This window comes from Mesocricetus auratus, unplaced genomic scaffold (assembly GCF_017639785.1).
Source record: "Mesocricetus auratus isolate SY011 unplaced genomic scaffold, BCM_Maur_2.0 Super-Scaffold_100676, whole genome shotgun sequence".
NCBI lineage: Eukaryota > Metazoa > Chordata > Mammalia > Rodentia > Cricetidae > Mesocricetus > Mesocricetus auratus.
In genome coordinates, this window is record NW_024429266.1 from 114,754,731 (window position 1) to 114,771,558 (window position 16,828).

At 47.4% G+C, this 16,828-nt stretch overlaps 1 long non-coding RNA gene across 1 annotated transcript; it reads right to left on the minus strand.

Annotated features, from left to right (window-relative positions):
• Positions 1-6,747: 6,747 nt before the first annotated feature.
• LOC121137028 lies at positions 6,748-14,847 on the minus strand. The gene is made up of 2 exons (XR_005874237.1): positions 8,830-14,847; positions 6,748-8,697 (listed from the first exon to the last, which is right to left on the minus strand). It is a non-coding gene; the product is annotated as an uncharacterized LOC121137028 (long non-coding RNA).
• Positions 14,848-16,828: the final 1,981 nt, after the last annotated feature.

Here is a 16,828-nt window from a genome sequence, read left to right on the forward strand (position 1 = left end):
GCCATGCCCAAAAGTGGGCCTGGCTAGTGACGTAGTTCCGCCTACGTACGTATACGTCTTTACATCCAGCCGTATACGTCTTTAGTCCTGCCTAAAGTGGGTGTGGTTAGCGGTGTGGTAAACCGCCCTTTTATTACCTCATCTGTATGCGCCTCTAGTAAGTCACATGTTTAATGGCGGCATAGACTTAGTAAGTCACATGTTTAATGGCGGCATCAGACTTCCTCCTACATCACTTAACAGTGTTTCTTCAATGCCCATCTTCCTCTCTTATGTAATTGGTGTTGCCAGGAGCAGCTGTGTTTCATTGTCATGAAAAACCCTAATAAACCATTTTAAATGCCTTATTCTGTAGGTCTTTGAAAGGCTTTGAAGGATACCTGTATCCATTTGAAATATACCTCTGTATATTTAGAGAACCTAACTATCATAACTATAAGTTTTGACAGTTATAGGTGACTATCTATAATCTGTTTTTAATTATATAATATATTTTAAGAGAGCTATATAAACACAATATCTAAACAAGAGTAGAAGTATACATATAACAAAACTGACCTTAAATTTGTATCAATAAACCAAAATCCATACCAATGTAAAGTATTCATTTTCAAGTGATATTTCCTTTTTTCTTTAGAAAGAGTTCAACTGTGATCATTAGCCATTTGTAACCAACCCCATTTAATGAAAACAAACATTTAGAAACAATATTTGGGAATTTGGGCATTGTTCTCTCCAAACTGCTTCCTGCTGTTAAGGGGTATTGTCAATCCCAAGGGGATTCTGAGAAAACTCAGAACCCTGGCCAAATCCTGGCTGTAGTGGTCTGTGGAGCTGCATCATCTCAGCTGTTCTAGACATAGGATCACCTGGGCCACTGCTTGGGGGTCTTGCTTGATTAAACCATATTAGTCTGGAAGGAATCCATAGTTTTTTTATTTTCTGTGGAAACAAAAGCTTTTCCAAAGTAACATGTCCTTAGACTTGATGAAGTCAAGGCATTTTCAAAATATTTAGGTTAGAGTAATCCAGCAACATTTATAACCAAATGTCTTTTAGCAACTATTGCTCCTTCCTCAGAAATCAAATAATTCAAAGACAACACAATAACATACATTATCTAGACTTTCTGTGTATTTTCCATCTTTACATGATCTTTATTACTATTATTATCATTCTATTTGTTTTATTTTTATTTACTTATTTTTCTTTTGGGTTTTTTGAGACAGGGTTTCTCTGTGTATTTTGGCTGTCCTAGAACTCACTCTGTAGACCAGGCTGGCCTTGAAATTACAGAGATCTGCCTGCCTCTGCCTCTGGAGTACTGGGATTAAAGGCATGTGTCACCACCTCCCAGCTACTCTATTTCTCTTTTTAAGGACTTTCTCTATCCTTTTTCTTTTCTCTCCCAAGCTTACGTATATTTTTAAACCCACTGTATATTGTTTATAGATTTTTCTTCATCTGAATTAGTCTTTACTGTATATCTCTATCTTTTTCTGACCATATGAGTCTTTAATCTGCTAATCAGTGTGACCAGGAGTAAAGCAGCAACTGACTCCAACCAGTTAGGCTTTTCAACTTTACCCGGGTACGTTTACCACTACATCTGGGAGCTGTGCTCACCGACTCGACTCTGGTCTGTGTCACCATCAAGCAGCTTGTAGCATGCTGCTCATAAACCTTTTTTATCTGTATGAGTACAAACTAAATCTGCCATGCAGAATGCAGTGTTTGGAGATGGCCTCTGTGTACTGAGGCAGGAATCTGCCATTCTGTGCTCAACCTCAATTTTGACAGTGTCTCTGCTCCATGACCTGCACGAGACTTGGAGACTAGGAAGCCCACTGAAGCTCTGTTTCTGTGTGTTCAGTACCTTTTTAAAATCTTTTTAAGCTTTTGTCAAGTTTTATGTGGAAATTCACACCAAATGTTTGGACACCATTTGTTGACAGAGGTTTCTGTCCCTTCCGGTCCTGTAGCCATGTAGTCCCAAATAAACACACAGAGGCTTATATTAATTATGAACTGTTTGGCAGATGGCTCAGGCTTCTTGTTGACTAGGTCTCTCTTAATTGTTAACCCATTTCTATTAATCTATGTATCTCCATGTAGTCTGAGCTCACTGGAAAGTGCCCAGGCATCCTATCCTCCCAGTAGCTACATGGCATCTCCCTCGTGACTCACTCCCTGCATTCTTCCCAGCATTCTCCTCATCTGGTAGCCCTGCCTATCCTTCCTGTCCAGCAACATCCTGCCTGTCCATTGGTCAAAACAGCCTTATTAATCAACCAATGAGAGAAACACATATTCACAGCATACAGAAGGACCTCCACCATCAGAATGCACCATCACTGCTCTGTAAACTGTAGGGTCTTAATTAAAAAAAGAAGTATCTCGTCTAACACCTTTTTGCTACTTGGTCATAAGGCAAGAGTGTTGAGGAGATGGAAGTCCCAAGATGAGAGACTGTGTGTCTCATCTCCCAGAACTGTGCCTGGCATGAGAAGCCATTCAGTGTGTGTGGTCAGGCGAACCGTCCCTATGATGTCATCAAGGTTTTTAGTCCCTGGGTAAGGCACTTTAGAAAGCCGTGGGACGGCAGAGGGCATTGACTCCTCTGCAAGGCAAAGAGGAGGAGTGGGTAAAGTGTAGAAAGAAGAAAAAACCAGATGGCTCAGCGGTTACAGCGCTGGCCACTCTCTTCCAGAGAACCTGGTTCAACTCCCGGCAGCGCACAATTGCCTGTAACTCCAGCTCCAGGGATCTGACACCCTCACCCAGACACATATGCTGGCAAAACATCAACGCACATAGAATAAAAATAAATCATTTATAAAACAAAACAACAGAACAAAACCAAGTCCAGAAGATTCTGATTTAGTCTGCTGTGGGAGTTTACAGGAAAGTTGAGGACAAACAGCAGGTTCCTTTACAAAGCCTTCCTGTGCCTCAGGTTAGCCTTGCCCTAGGCTAAGCCTCAACCTTAGCCCTAGTCTGAGTAGTCTGCCTAGATCACAGTTGTTCAGGGGAGAAGCCCTGGCTTCAGGAAGAAGAGATTCTTTCATTGTCATCATTCTGGGCCGGACACTTCCCAAACCAGAATCAACCTACACAAAAATGCTGGGTGAGACACGAGTGCTTAACCCCCTCCACAGAGGAGCTTAGAAAGCAGATGCCTGGAAGGGCGTGGCCATCTGAGCTGCAAGCCAACAGCGGTGGTGAACACAGAAATCATATTAACTCTCAAAGTCAAGATGCAGAGAGAAAGAGTCAGAGATAGAAGGACCCACAAACTCACTCAAGAGTTTCAAATATCTGTGGTCGTGGAATGGCCACTATGTGCCTGGGGCAGTGCTGGGTGTGAGAACCAAATCACACAAATAGATCTGCCAAGTGGGAGGCTTAACATGGAGGCTGCGTGGCAAACATTCTAGGCATTGTGAGCTCTCTGTCTCTGTCTCTGCCTCTATCCCTCTCCCTCTCCCCTTCCCTCCCCCTCCTTTCCTCCCTCCTTCCCTTCCTCCTTCCCCCTTCTCTCTCCTCTCTGTCTCTCCCCCTCCCTCCCTCCCTCCCCCCCTCTCTCTCTCTCTCTCACACACACACACACACACACACACACACAGCCAAGTGCTATCTATAATACTGAGCTCCTTCCCCAGCCCCTTCCTTTCAATAAATCCTCTTTCAGGTAAGAAAGGAAACCTCACCATTAGGCTTGGGGAGAAAGAAATACAGGCAAGAAGCCTCCTACTATGCTCCAGACTTCTTCTCAAACATACCTTTCTAAGGTAAATTCTCAGGAACCTATTGTACAGACCTGGGCCTCCAATGATTTTCGTTCCTCTACAACCAAACAACTTGGCTGAACTCAGCTTCCAGTTCCCAGCCGTCCAGTTAAACCTTATCAGCTGCTCACGTCAGAGGCTTAAGGCAGAGAGTGAGCCTCGCTTTTCTCTCTGATCCCCGGCCACAGCAGCACAGCACCCTAACAAACCAGTTCCCGGTGGCCTTTCAAAGGGCTCTATCAGTTGTTTTTCCTCCCCCCCCCACCCCCCAGAGACACGGGAGGAGGGAGGGGAAGAGATGGGGAGAGACTGACTTTGGAAGACTGAATAGAGTCTACAAGTTTTCCACAGCTCATGAAAATTGCACAGATGTCAACTCACTGGAAAACTGCAGGCAACTGGGAGTGGGGTTCAGAAAGAAGCACAAAGCAAGGCCCCTCAGCTGTGGGAGGTCCCCCTCGCCTGGAGGACAGAGCACACCTATCTGATAGCCTGTGGTGCCGCTGTCGGGGAAGGGAGTCTGCGGGCCTTCTAGCCGCTGCCGCTTCCACAGCTGAAGACCCAGCTCCCCTCGGAAGTCTATGAGAGACGCCAGCCCTTCCCAACCTGAGTGTAAACAGCCCCTAGCCTCTTCCCCTGAGCTCCCCAGTCCCTCATACTTTCCCATGAGGCCTCCCATACCCAAGTGTCCTGCAAACCAACCTGCCGGGGAGACACAGGGTAACTTTTAACTGATTAGAAGCCTCTCAAGATAACTACCTCTTCCTGTTTGGTCCTCTGGCAAGGGCTCCCTTCCTTAATTGGGTCACAAGTGACTTTCTTCAGAGGTACTATTCCACAAGTAGAAACCAGGAGGGTTCAAACACCACAGAAAATGCGGTACCTGGCTACTAGCAAATTCCACTGTTGTCTTCTCTCCGGACCTCTTGCCACTGAAAGAGGTGTGGACAAAGGAGAGAGTGCAGGAAAGAGGAGACCGTGGGAATGGACGAGAATATGAATTTGAAAGCTCACAGGCCTTTGTGAAGCAATGGCTCTGTTCCAAGGCACTGAGAAGGACCAGCCAGGGCACCAGGGAAGGCCTCTGACAGACTAGACACCCAGGAACAGTAAGCCCTGGAAAGAGAACTGGCCGTGGCTCCCGGCGCTTCTCGGGTGACAGGGAAACCCCACTCAACCACAGAATGATGGCCTAATGTCTGCACCCTGCACCAAGTGCTGAGTCAGTGAAGCGAAGAAGTTCCTGTGTGAGCCCACTTCCCATTACTGTAGCAAAATGCCAAAGACCGGATAAGTCATAGGTAAGAGAGGTTCGTTTTGGCTTACAGTTCTAGAGGTAAGAAAGTGCCGGAACATGGTGCTAGCATCTGCTCAGCATCTGGTGACATGCCAACATGGCAGAACGAGGGAAGGACCCAGGCTTGTATCAGGGGCCTGTGTGCAAGAGAGGACAGACCTAACTCCCTCCCTCCAAAAGGGTTCCACTTCGGAGAAAACTAACTCAGTCTCTTGACATTAACCCACTCTGGGGGTAGGGCCGTGTGACCTAATCACCTTCTACTAGCCTCCATCTCTTACATTCCTGTCACCATCAGAGACCAGGCTTCCAGGACATAAGCCTTTGAAGGAGAAACCATATCCACACCATAGCGGTTCCTAATGGCGATGTAATAAGTAACTTTATTGAAAACTCACCGAGTGCAAGAAAGGCACTAAGCAAATGTAATCTGCCGGGCAAGTCTGTGAGCTACACACAACCATCCTGAGCACTTTAGTGGCTGGGAAGCTGAGTGCAAAGAGGTAAAATGTCTGCACAAGCCATGTAGCTATGAAAAGACTAACCCTGCGCCTGGACACAAGGCAGTGACCTGCCACAAAGTGTCCACTGGGCTTCTCTGTGATGGAAACCACGCTTTCCAACAAGGTAGCCTCAAACCATGTGTGCTGGGCATTTTTTTCACTCGTCCATTCATGCATGCATGCAGTCTTTTTGCTTTTTAAAGGACATCTTTCTGTGTCACCCAGGCTGACTTAAAGCTCCTACACTCACGTGATCCTCCTGTCAACCTCCAAAGAAACTGGGGTTATAGGTGTTTGGCACTGCACCAGACCTGTTGAATACTATAATGTGACTAAGGAAGTGATTTTCAAATCTTATTTAACCTTTGATGAACTTAAATTTAAATACCACATGTAGTTAGCTACCACTTCAGGGAGTTCAACTCCAGAGGCCAAACTGTTAACACTAAAGATTACTGTGCCTGATGTGGGTAAAGATAGTAACGTTGGAACACGCTTCTTTATACATAGAACATGGGAGATGTGTTCCGGTGAGCTATTGCTAATGTAATGTCACTGTGTTATTTTCTATTTGACAGCTACTCATATGGCAAACTTATTTTCTAATCACAAGAGTGAATTTTTTTTAAAAAGTATCTTAAAGCATTTTTAATTTTAAGTATTTTTAAGAGTAAAAACAAGTGTGTGTGTGTGTGTGTGTGTATATGTGTCACAAGTGTGCCAATGCTGTGGAAGTAGGAGGAGACATCAGATCTCTAGAGCTGGAGTTACAGCAGGTTGTGAGCTGTGCCATGTAGATATTAGGAACCCAACCGGGTCCTCTGGAAAAATAAAAGCCTTCTTAACCACAGAACCACCTCTCCAGTCACCAAGAGAAATATCATTTTTAAACCACAATAAAAAACATATAACACTTGAGTCATCTTAGTTACTTTTCTATTGCTGTTGTAAAAACACCTGACCAAAGCAAGGTATAAAAGAAAGTTCTTAATTTGGCTTCTGGTTTCAGAGGGTGAGAGTCCATGATGTCAGAGTGGAGGTACAGCTGTGAGCTCACATCCTGATCCACAACCTTGTGGCAAAGGTGTAACTGGGCATTTCTCTGTCCCGCCCATCAGTCCCACAGCCGCTTATAAAATAATCACTCAGAGGCTTAGTATGAATGTTTAACGTTTGGCTGATGGCTCAGGCTTATTACTAGCTAGCCCTTACATTTAAATTAACCCATTTCTATTAATCTATGTACTGCCACATAGTCGTGGTGTTGCCCCATTTTCTAATCTTGCTCCATTGGTGGCTGGCGGCTTCTCTTCCGACTCCACCTTCTTTCTCTCTACAGCTCTGCTTGGATTTCCCACCTAGCTATAGTCTGCCCTGCCACAGGCCAAATCAGCTTTATTCATCAATCAATAAAGTCAACACATTTGCAGTATACAGAAGGACATCCCACATCACAGAGGGAATGGGGGGAGACAGACAGACACTCAGAATGGTCTAAATCTTCTGAAGCCTAACATGCCTTGTCCAGCAAAGGCCACATGTCATAGTCATTCCCAAGTAGTTCTATCAACTGGGGACCAAGTCATCAAACATAGGAGCCTATGGGACCATTCTCATTCAAACCATCATAAGAGTCAAAGCTCTAATCCCCTCGCACCAGCTAGAAAAGTCTACTTAAAAGTTTGTTTTAAGCCCACATGCCCCTGACTGCACACCAGAGATGCAAGTGGATCAGACCGGTTTGTCGTTCTATGGCATTCTCTTCATTGGAGACACTTCCTTCATCGTCCGTGTTGACTGCTCTTGTGTCCCTTTCACTTTTCACTGAGTGGCTGAGTCAGATTTTAACTCTCCCTTGATCAATGGACATCTTAATTATAAAGTTTTGCGTTTGAAGATGACACATCGAAGAGTGTCAGTCTCCACGGAGCTGCAGTTTTGTGAGTCTGCTCCCTTAGTGGCCCTTCAGCAGACCCTGCTATTCACTTCCCAAGAGGCATCTCTCCAGCTCTTCTTTGCTAGTACTAATAGAACAAACTCAGTTTTTGTTCACTCAAAGCCCCAGGCCTCAGACTCGAGTCTTGATTGGTTTAGGTCAACTAGAATGATTCCATTCCCACTACGATGATTGGTTAATGCCTGGGCATCCAGTGCAATTCTGCTCTGTGGGAAATAGCAGAGAGTGGTCGGTGGTCTTAGAAAAAAATAAATAAAAGCAAGGCACACAGGGACATCCTGCAAATCCATCATGCAGAGTGTTGCATCTGCCTTTGGCCACCAGAAAATCTAGTAAGATAGCCAGGCAAAGAAGCCGAGAATGGGAGAGGAGGAACAGAATGAACTCAGAACTGCAAAGCACCAAGCAGCCGACCTAACTAACCCTGGAGCCTCCCTACCTCTGGTCCTCTTAGAAGTGGTTTTCTTTCAGGTAATTGAGCTAAATTAGGCTTATATTAGTGTCAAGAGCATGCTAACAAACACAAGATGAATTGCTGGTTCAAAGGCAATGTACAGATTTTATTGTGCAAGGAACCACAAACTAGCCTGTTTCTCCTTCTATCATGATGCAGAGGAGTTTCAAAGTCCTGGTTATACCTTCCATCATCTGGAATGGGGGCTTTCTTGCCATGGAAGGTGAGGCTTATTTGGTGCAGCTCTCCATCAGGTACCCGTCTACTGATGCACGCAGATGATACTGAATTAAACATGAACTCAGAAGTCCATCCAGGCTGAAGACAGACATCTGCCAGAGCATGCTTCTCAGCCTTCCTCATATCACATTGCAGGCAAGAACTGATCGCATTTTAGGGCACACTGGGGTCAGGGGGCAATGTTGCTCAAAGCCCGTCACTTTCAGCCTAAGGATTACAGTTGTCTTAGGTGCTGTGTGGTCTCTCTGAGAAAAGAAGAGAGCAAGTTTTGGACCCATCAGAAACTCATCCATGGGCCACTGGTTTGGAATGCTTCTTTGAAATGATTCATTCAGATGCCTCTTAAAAACCAATGTCTGATAAGTCTTATGCTCACAGAAATTCACTCCGTTGGTCCCTCCTTGTGTGGGCAACGAAACCTCATTGTCTTCAGGTGTTATTGTTAAACATGGACAGACCTGCAATTTGACATAATAAGAATACGTTTCTGGAGGTGGGTGATAGTGCTAATTACATGGCCAACACTGTGAAGGCACTCAGGCATCTGAATCCTTCCCGAAAACGGCATGTATTATGTAGTGTAAAATTACCTTAAGGAAATGGAGAAAAAAGTCTTAGCATCAAACCCGTGCGGGTGTCAGCGACTTGACGGCAGAGACAAGACTGGACTGCACTTGGGCAGGAGAGATGACTCAGCGGCTAAGAGCACTTGCTGCTCTGGCAAAGGACCAAGGTTTCGTTCATTTGGCTCATAAACATCTATAACTTCAGTTCCAGAGGAACTGAACCCTCTTCCAAAAGCAACAGGTATGCATGTAGTATATATACATACATATATACATAACACTTCTACACATAAATACAAAAATGTTCTTTAATTACTGAACCTGTAATTTATGCCTCTGATGACACAGATGATGATTATACTATGTGGCAAAAAAAAAAAGAAATCTAGATGCAGACACCTGAGCTTTTAATAAAACCCCAGTTGATTGATCTTATAATTCTCTTTATGTTTCACTTGGTAATCAAGACAATAAAACTGACATGACAATTCCCCCTATGGCCTTCAGATCACTGTTCACACTGGCCACCAAGGGCTGTTCAGGTGTGCTAACTGCCCCTAGTCTCCAGCTGTGCTGGAGGAGCCTGGAGGAGCACTAAGTGTGCACTCCCCAGCTCCCCCCCTCCCAGGCTGACTGTGGCTGCATGCCCCACCAAAGGCTGTCACTTCCACCAGTAGGAGGTGGACAGCCATCTCCTACAGCCTCCATTCCCATGGAACCTCCTCTCCCCACTGGAGAGCTGAGTGGTACCAGCTGCCCACGCTTCCTCCCTGGTTCAGCCTTACCCTGGTCTGTGAGGCCACCCTCATCCTTTAGACCAGCAGTTCTCAGCCTGGGGGTCCAATGACCCCCAGGGGTCACCTAAGACCACCTGAAAACACAGATATTTATATTACAATTCACAACAGTAGCAAAATTAATTACAACATAGCAACGAAAATGATTTTATGGTTGGAGGTCACCCAGCATGAGGAACTGGATTAAAGGGAGGTTCAGAACCATTGCTTTGGACTATTCCTTACTAAAACCCTCCCCAGCCTCCACCTACCCTAGCCTCCACCCGCAGCTCAGATACTTTTTATATCCTGTGTCTTCGATACGCTTTGGCAATAGGCTATTCTTTAGATTTCACCAACTAAGTATTATCTCTAATATGCCAACCAAGGGGTAAAGAAACATTTCTAATATCACACTTCCAGAATTAACTGATGATTACAGTCAAGCAAAGTTAAGGTTTGGACATTTTATCCACAGTGTGCTTGAGTGACAGTGTCTCTTTTGGGCTAGTATTACCAGGAACGCATACGGAAAGGCCTCACCAGCAAGTTTCCTTGGGTGTTCTTCTATGTGGCCATGCCAGGTAGGTCTTCCTGCTCTCCTCCTACGCACACCTCTGGCTGCCATCGTGTCCGCCCAATGCTTCTCTAAGGGCTTCCTAACTGGGATTCTGCTTCCAAACACTGCTCCCTCTCATGACGCCAGAATGTTTCTACAAAAGCAGGGTTGGTGGGCGTTTTCTGTGTTTAAGATCTTTCATTGCTCCCCGTGGCTTTCAGGACCAGTTCAAACTTTTAAATGTAACACACAAGGCGCTCATAGTTTTCTCCAACCCATCTCCAGAGCTTTGCTTCCTGTTGCTCCCACATGCCACATGTAAAGGCTTGCTAATTCCTAAGCACACCACACTGGTGCATAGCTCCATGAGTCTGCACTGGGCTCTTCCAGTAACTAGAGAGCCCTTCCTTCCCTCTCCAGGTGTTTAGGGTTCAGCTCCATCATCATTTCCTTCGGGAAGCCTCGCTGGACATTTCGAATTGACGGAGCAGCATTCTGTGTCTGTACCTTCCCTGAAATGGCACACCCAAGGTTTCCGATGCCTGTTAAGAGCTCAGAGGATGTTGAATGAACACATTAATGCAGTTTATTTCCTACTTCTATTACTTTTTCATATTAACCAGGACACCTGTTGAAGAAATTGCTATTCTCTCTCTCTAACATTCAATTCTGCCCAGTGGCAATGTGGGCAATCCGCCCAAAACAGCACAACAAGCTCCAAAGCAGTGCTATCCCCACCTTGGAAAACAAGACATCTGCATGGAGCAAATACCCGGGACTCGGCACCGTTAATTTTACATCCAGACTCCCAGGCTTTATAGCACTATTGTCAGATCTGGAAACAATACCCACTGCTTGCAGTGGTTCACAACCTTTCTAAAGCTGAGACCCTTTAACACAGCTCCTCATGCCGTGATGACCCCCAACCATAAAATTATTCCCATTGCTAATACATAACTGTGATTTTGCTGTTATGAATCATAATGTAAATATCTGATGGGGGGACCCCCAGGTTGAAGACTGCTGCTCTACAACACAACTATTCGGAACAGACAAGAGCCCCCCTGAATGCTGGGTGTGGTGGCTGATCTGTCTTGTCTGTCGATTTGACACACCTGGGAAAAAAGAGCCTCAGCAGAGGGACTGCCTCCCTCAGGTTGGTCTGAGGGCATGTTGGGGGTGGGCAGTATTCTCCTGATTGCTGACTTGTGTAGGACGGCCCAGACCACAGTGGACAATGCCATCCCTAAGCAGGTGGGTCTGGGCTGTAGAATGAACCAAGCAAGGCAGGAGGGACACGCCTCCATGGTCTCTCCTTCAGCTCCTGCCTTGGCTTCCATTGACGACAGACCGTGACTTGTAAGTCAAACAAGCACTTTCATCCCCCAAGTTGCTTGTGATCGATGTTTTATCACAGCAACAGAGAAACAAATCAAAACCGAAGTTTTAGTTCTCACACTAAAGCAACCAGGACAATTCCTTAGGTGAGGCTCCCTACTCGTGATTCCAATCTATGGCAAATTGACATTAAAACCAACACATGGTTTGTGCCTAACTTCTGCCAGACTTTCAGCCTGGGTTAAATTACTTCATGTTTATTCCTCAGCTTCCCTACCTGTGACACGGGAATGAACAGCTACAAGGATTTGGCATATGAATGCTTCTAATACTCACCACAAATTAAGTACTGTACAACTGTGTGCTGGGGTTCAATCGCTGTGTAATCACATTGGCTTATTTTCCTGTGAACTAGCAAGAAGAGAAAGGCTAAGGAGCAGAGTAAAGAGGCCATCTTGGTGGTGGCTTTTTCCTCAGGCGAAGCCTCTGCTAATTTCCCTAGCGTCCAGCTAATGAACTTGTGGCTCATATTCATGGGAATCCTCACCAGGATTACCAGAGGTCTGCTGAAGGGACACTGTCTTCCTGCATCGGGCCATGTGGGTTTCTAGTTCTTATCTGTCACCTACAGCAGTGTGACCAAAGTTCTGTCATTTCCCCCTACTTGTAGCCTTTGCATTTTTAAGACTTCAACCTGTGTCTGTAGTGATCACCCCAAGGAAGCCCCTGTAATTACTCTATGTACTGTCCATCAAGGACACCTTAGGTCTCCTAATGAGGAGCTAAGCAAGTTGGTGCTTCCAGAACTCCACACATGGACCTAATGGCGGCACACCTGTGGCCAGCTCCTGGACAGCCCGAGAAGAGTGTCCACTCCGTTTCCAGTGATTTAAAGACTTTCTGAGGGGCTAGAGAGATGGTTCGAGGCTAAAAGTGTATGCTGCACTTGCAGAAGACCCAAGTTCAGTCCCCATCACCCATGTTGGGCAATTCACAGCTGCTTGTAATTCCAGCTCCAGGGGAAACCCATGTCTCTGGCCTCCCAGGGCATTGATAATCATGTGCATATTCCCACAGATAGGCCATTAAAGTAAGTTTAGAAGTCCCCAAGGAGTATCTGAGTACATGAGCTTTTAGAATCAATTATTTTGGACTCCAAAAGTACCCAAAATCCTAGACTTAATCAACCAAGAACCTGTGGCCCAGTGGCATAGTGCCCTAGATCCTTGCTCCAGATATCTCCTAGAACCATGCCCATAGTTCCCAACCTTTGCATTTGAGGTTAAAAATGTTTTAAAAATAATGAAAGGTTACTGGTGTTCAATGGCATAATTCAGCTGTACCTTTCATTCAGTTCATTTTCTGGTAATGGAGCCTGGGCTATGTAAACTGGGTTGCTGGTGGCAGTGCCCTTTGGCTCAGCAAGCTGGGTTAAAATAACAAATGGCCTTCCCAGCATTGCCTTTCAGCTCATCCCTGCCATGCTTACCAACCTTCTGGATGCTGGTGGCACTGTCCACCTTGAACATGGGAATGAACTCCAGGATGGAGATCTGAGCTGATTTTGCATGCAGCTGTACCCCCAGCCCCTAACACCTGATGTTCAGTCGGTATCAAGGTTCTGGTCACTCAATGACTAAGGTCTACGAAAAAAATGTCAACTTGATGGCACATCCAGCCTGCTGGGCCCTACTCCTGGGCCCTACGCCACCAGCGTAAGACACAAGCCTTCCTATCTGGCTGGTCTTTTAATTAACTCATGGCCACAGGCAGGAGACAAAGCAAGACTTTTAACCAAATCATTTTTATAACCAGATGGATTCAGTGGGGGAACTCAACCCTTGCTCTTACTTCAAGTCCTGACCGGATGACCACAGTCCCAGCCAACCACTTCACCCACACCCTCCAAAGGCCACGGGCATTCTCTTACAAAGTTGGTTACACAGTATCTTGTAGACACTTTCTATCACAAAAGCCAGGAAAGAAAATCCTCCTTACCAGGAAGCATACCTTGTATCTTGAATGAAAACAAAAAGAACCTGAGTTTGGATTACTTTATTTAACTGCAAATATAGAATTAGCTACCTTTTGGGTAGAAAGGCTAAGAGACGAAGCTCAACGACAGATGGGAAAGGAGGAGAATGGGTGATGGTCTCAGAAGAACACCTGGGCTCTGGGGGCCACACACGAGAGAAAACCAACTGCAAAGTCCCTCCAGGAGGCTCCAATACTTTCCCTCTCCCTCCATTACCTCAGCGCTAAACTGCGATATCGGTGGTGAACTTTTGTTTTTTAAAATCAAGGCTTCCCAGAGACACAGAACATGTAACCCCAAGGCTTATGAAGCATTCTACAAACTGTGCCTGGCGGTCCTTTAGGAATTTACTTGCCCGGGATCACCAAAGGAGGCTTCGTGCCTTCTTGCTCATCCCAGGTGTCACAGCCTGGCACCCAGAATGCATGTGTCAGATGAGTGACTTTGTTAATAAAGGTTTTGTAATTCCTGGACTCCACCAGCTCTCCAGCCAAATGCTCATCAATTCAAACTAGGGCAATGACCACAGAACAAGACACAGTTCAATGCCAGTCACTGCCCCCTGCACAGAGCAGCCGATTAACTGCAACTTGCCAACCACAACCCACATTCCATTAGGGTCCAGGAGAGCAGTCTCTCCATGTAAAGTACCTCACAACCCCAAAGTATAAACACTATCCTCATAAATGACTGTCAAAATGCTTTCTTAGAAAACGTACTTCTTTTCCATTAACAAAACCCACTTAAAAAAAAAAGGAAAGAAAAGAAAAGTGAATCAGGCCTAAATCAGACTCAGAACTGAAACTGAATCCCCAAACCGGGTCCTTGCAGGCTGGTTTATCTAACAGGACATTTGAGTATCTGTGGCTTTGGCACAAATGCATTTCCTTCTTTAAGGGTACAGCTTGAACACACCAACACACCCATCAATAAACGTGTGGTCCTCCTCTCTTTGCTCAATAAGTGAAGCCAGATTGTTTTAGTATTTTTAAAATACCGGGGGGGGGGGGATAAAATCAGAAGTCCACCAAGGTAAGAAGAAAGTGTGGGGGGAGGTGAATACTCCCTTTATGAGATCTAACCCATTGGCTTCAAGGCGGTTAGTCAAGTTCTTCTCAGGGCTCTGTGGTCCCCTCTGGCCTGCCCCTCCCCCAAAGGAAAGGTGCAACGACGTGGCCAACAGGGCCACCAGCTTGGCGTCCAGGGCCCTCGCGGGGAGGCGGCGACCACAGCCTCTAGAGACAAAGTTCTGTAGTGCACTGACTTCTATCATACTCAGAGTCGAAGTGTCTCAGAACTTTGCCTCAAAAGACCAAACCGGCTGTCTTCCTCTAGAAGTTTCGTCCTGCAGGTGTGCTCCCCGCCACCCACCACCCCACCCCCAGCGAAGGCAAAGAATAACTCATTATAGGCAATTTAGCTCAGGATGAGACCAATAGTGGAACGGATCGTTAATTGTGGAAAATTACTGCCGCGGTCATCAAGAATAAAAAAGCCCAGCAGAAACGGTGTCCTAACAGACTCTGGTGGCAATGTCACTGCAAACCGCTGGAATCACACAATGCCCCCTCCTTCCTACCCACCCCAACCCACCACACATACCCGATCCAGCCTCCACCTCCTCAGGGCCTGTTACTAAACTTTGGCAAGAAGCTAACTCACTCCATCTAAGTTGTCGTAACTTTTTACCTTCCCATCTGGAAAGTTAGTGGGGGCGGGGAGGATTGCAAGAGGACGAATTCCTGGAGCTGGAGTCAAAGCCAGAGAACACGAGCTGGAGCAATGCTCCGCAGATGGGACGTCCCGGGAAAGCCAGGCTCTTGGAGGCCTCCCCTTCCCCCAGCCATTCTCACCACGCTACTCCGGTTATCCAGCTGCCCGCGCACAGTCCCAGGAACCCGCGTCCACGCAGCCCTGGCCCCTCGGTGCCACCCACTCTCCCAGTTTCCCTCGGTTCGCTTGGGCAGAGCCTCCGCAGCAGATCTGCACGGAGCCCACGACACAGGCCCGGTGTCCCTAGCCCGCCCACCCACCCCGGACCACCGTGCGGAGTCCCGCACGCCTCCCCACGCACTGCGCGCAAGCAGCTGTTGCGCGCGTGCAACAGGTCCGCGGAGCGCAGTCCCCATCCTGCCCGACCGGTGAGCGCGGCCGACAGAGCCAGGTCCAGAGAGCTCCAGAGCTGAGGCCGGGGGTTGCCTCGGCCTGTCTGGCCTGGCCGCCTTCCCAAAGGGCCCCCGCGCGCCGCAGCCCGGCCCTCCGCATCCCGGGCCGCTGCGACCAGCTCCCAGTGGGCGCTCCGCTCCGCTCCCTTCCATCTTGACTTTTGCCGACGTGGAAATTTTGGGTTTGGAGACGACCTGCGCTCTTATTGGCTGCCGGCGGGCGGGGTCGGAGGTCACGGCTGCTCTTGCTATTCCGCGCCAAGGGGAGCCGCAAAACGGCTCGTGTCAAGTCAGCAGGTTCCCTCCGCCTTCCCGGAGTCACGTGCACGCCGGGCGGGACGGGGAACCGCCTCCTTATGCAAATAGAGTTGAGCCCGGAGCTTCGGGTGGGAGGGGGCGGGGCCTGCAGGCAGAGGGGCGGGGCAGGGGCGGGGCCGGATCCGGGCGGGGCGCGCCGCTCCAGGTGGCCACCTGGCTCCAAGTCCGGCCCCGCCCGGCCTCTGGATTCAACCCCCAGGGGTAGTCTGGCTAGACGTGGTGTCCTTCCCTCCCTCGTGCTAGAAGACGCTGAACGCAGTTTTGCTTGCAACCTCTTCCAGGCTGGGCCAGAGCTTGGGCCTGGGTCTCTGATGGGTGGGGGTTGCCTCCTAAGAGAAATGGGAAAAAGAAACCTCGAGTGGGGCACTTTGCCTCCTCCGGGGCTGAGTGTTACAAGAACTGACAGCAAGATTCTCGGTGAGAGAATTCTAGGACAAAGCTCAATCGAGTATTCATCAAAGTTAAAAAGCCACCCCTTTTAATTAGTTCCCACTACCCATCTCTAAGTCAAAGGAGGCCAGGAGCTACCTAAAAGCTTCAAAAAATACCAGTTTGTTTTTTAACGTCTACAGGGACTAACTCAAAGGTCGGTGTGTCTGCACTCTGACCCCTCCTGGACCTGGAACCTGGCTGGAGTCGAGGTCTCCTGCATCCGGAAGGAGACATAAATCAAGGTGCTCAAAACTGCCCATATCCTGGGGGCAAAAGGAAACAATCTGTACTTGGTTCCCCCAAGCAAGCATGGAGGAAGCAGGCTTTTGTAGAAGAAAGGGGATAGACGAGAGACCACATGACTAGATGTCTTCCTTCCCTGCCCCCTCCCCAATAAGAA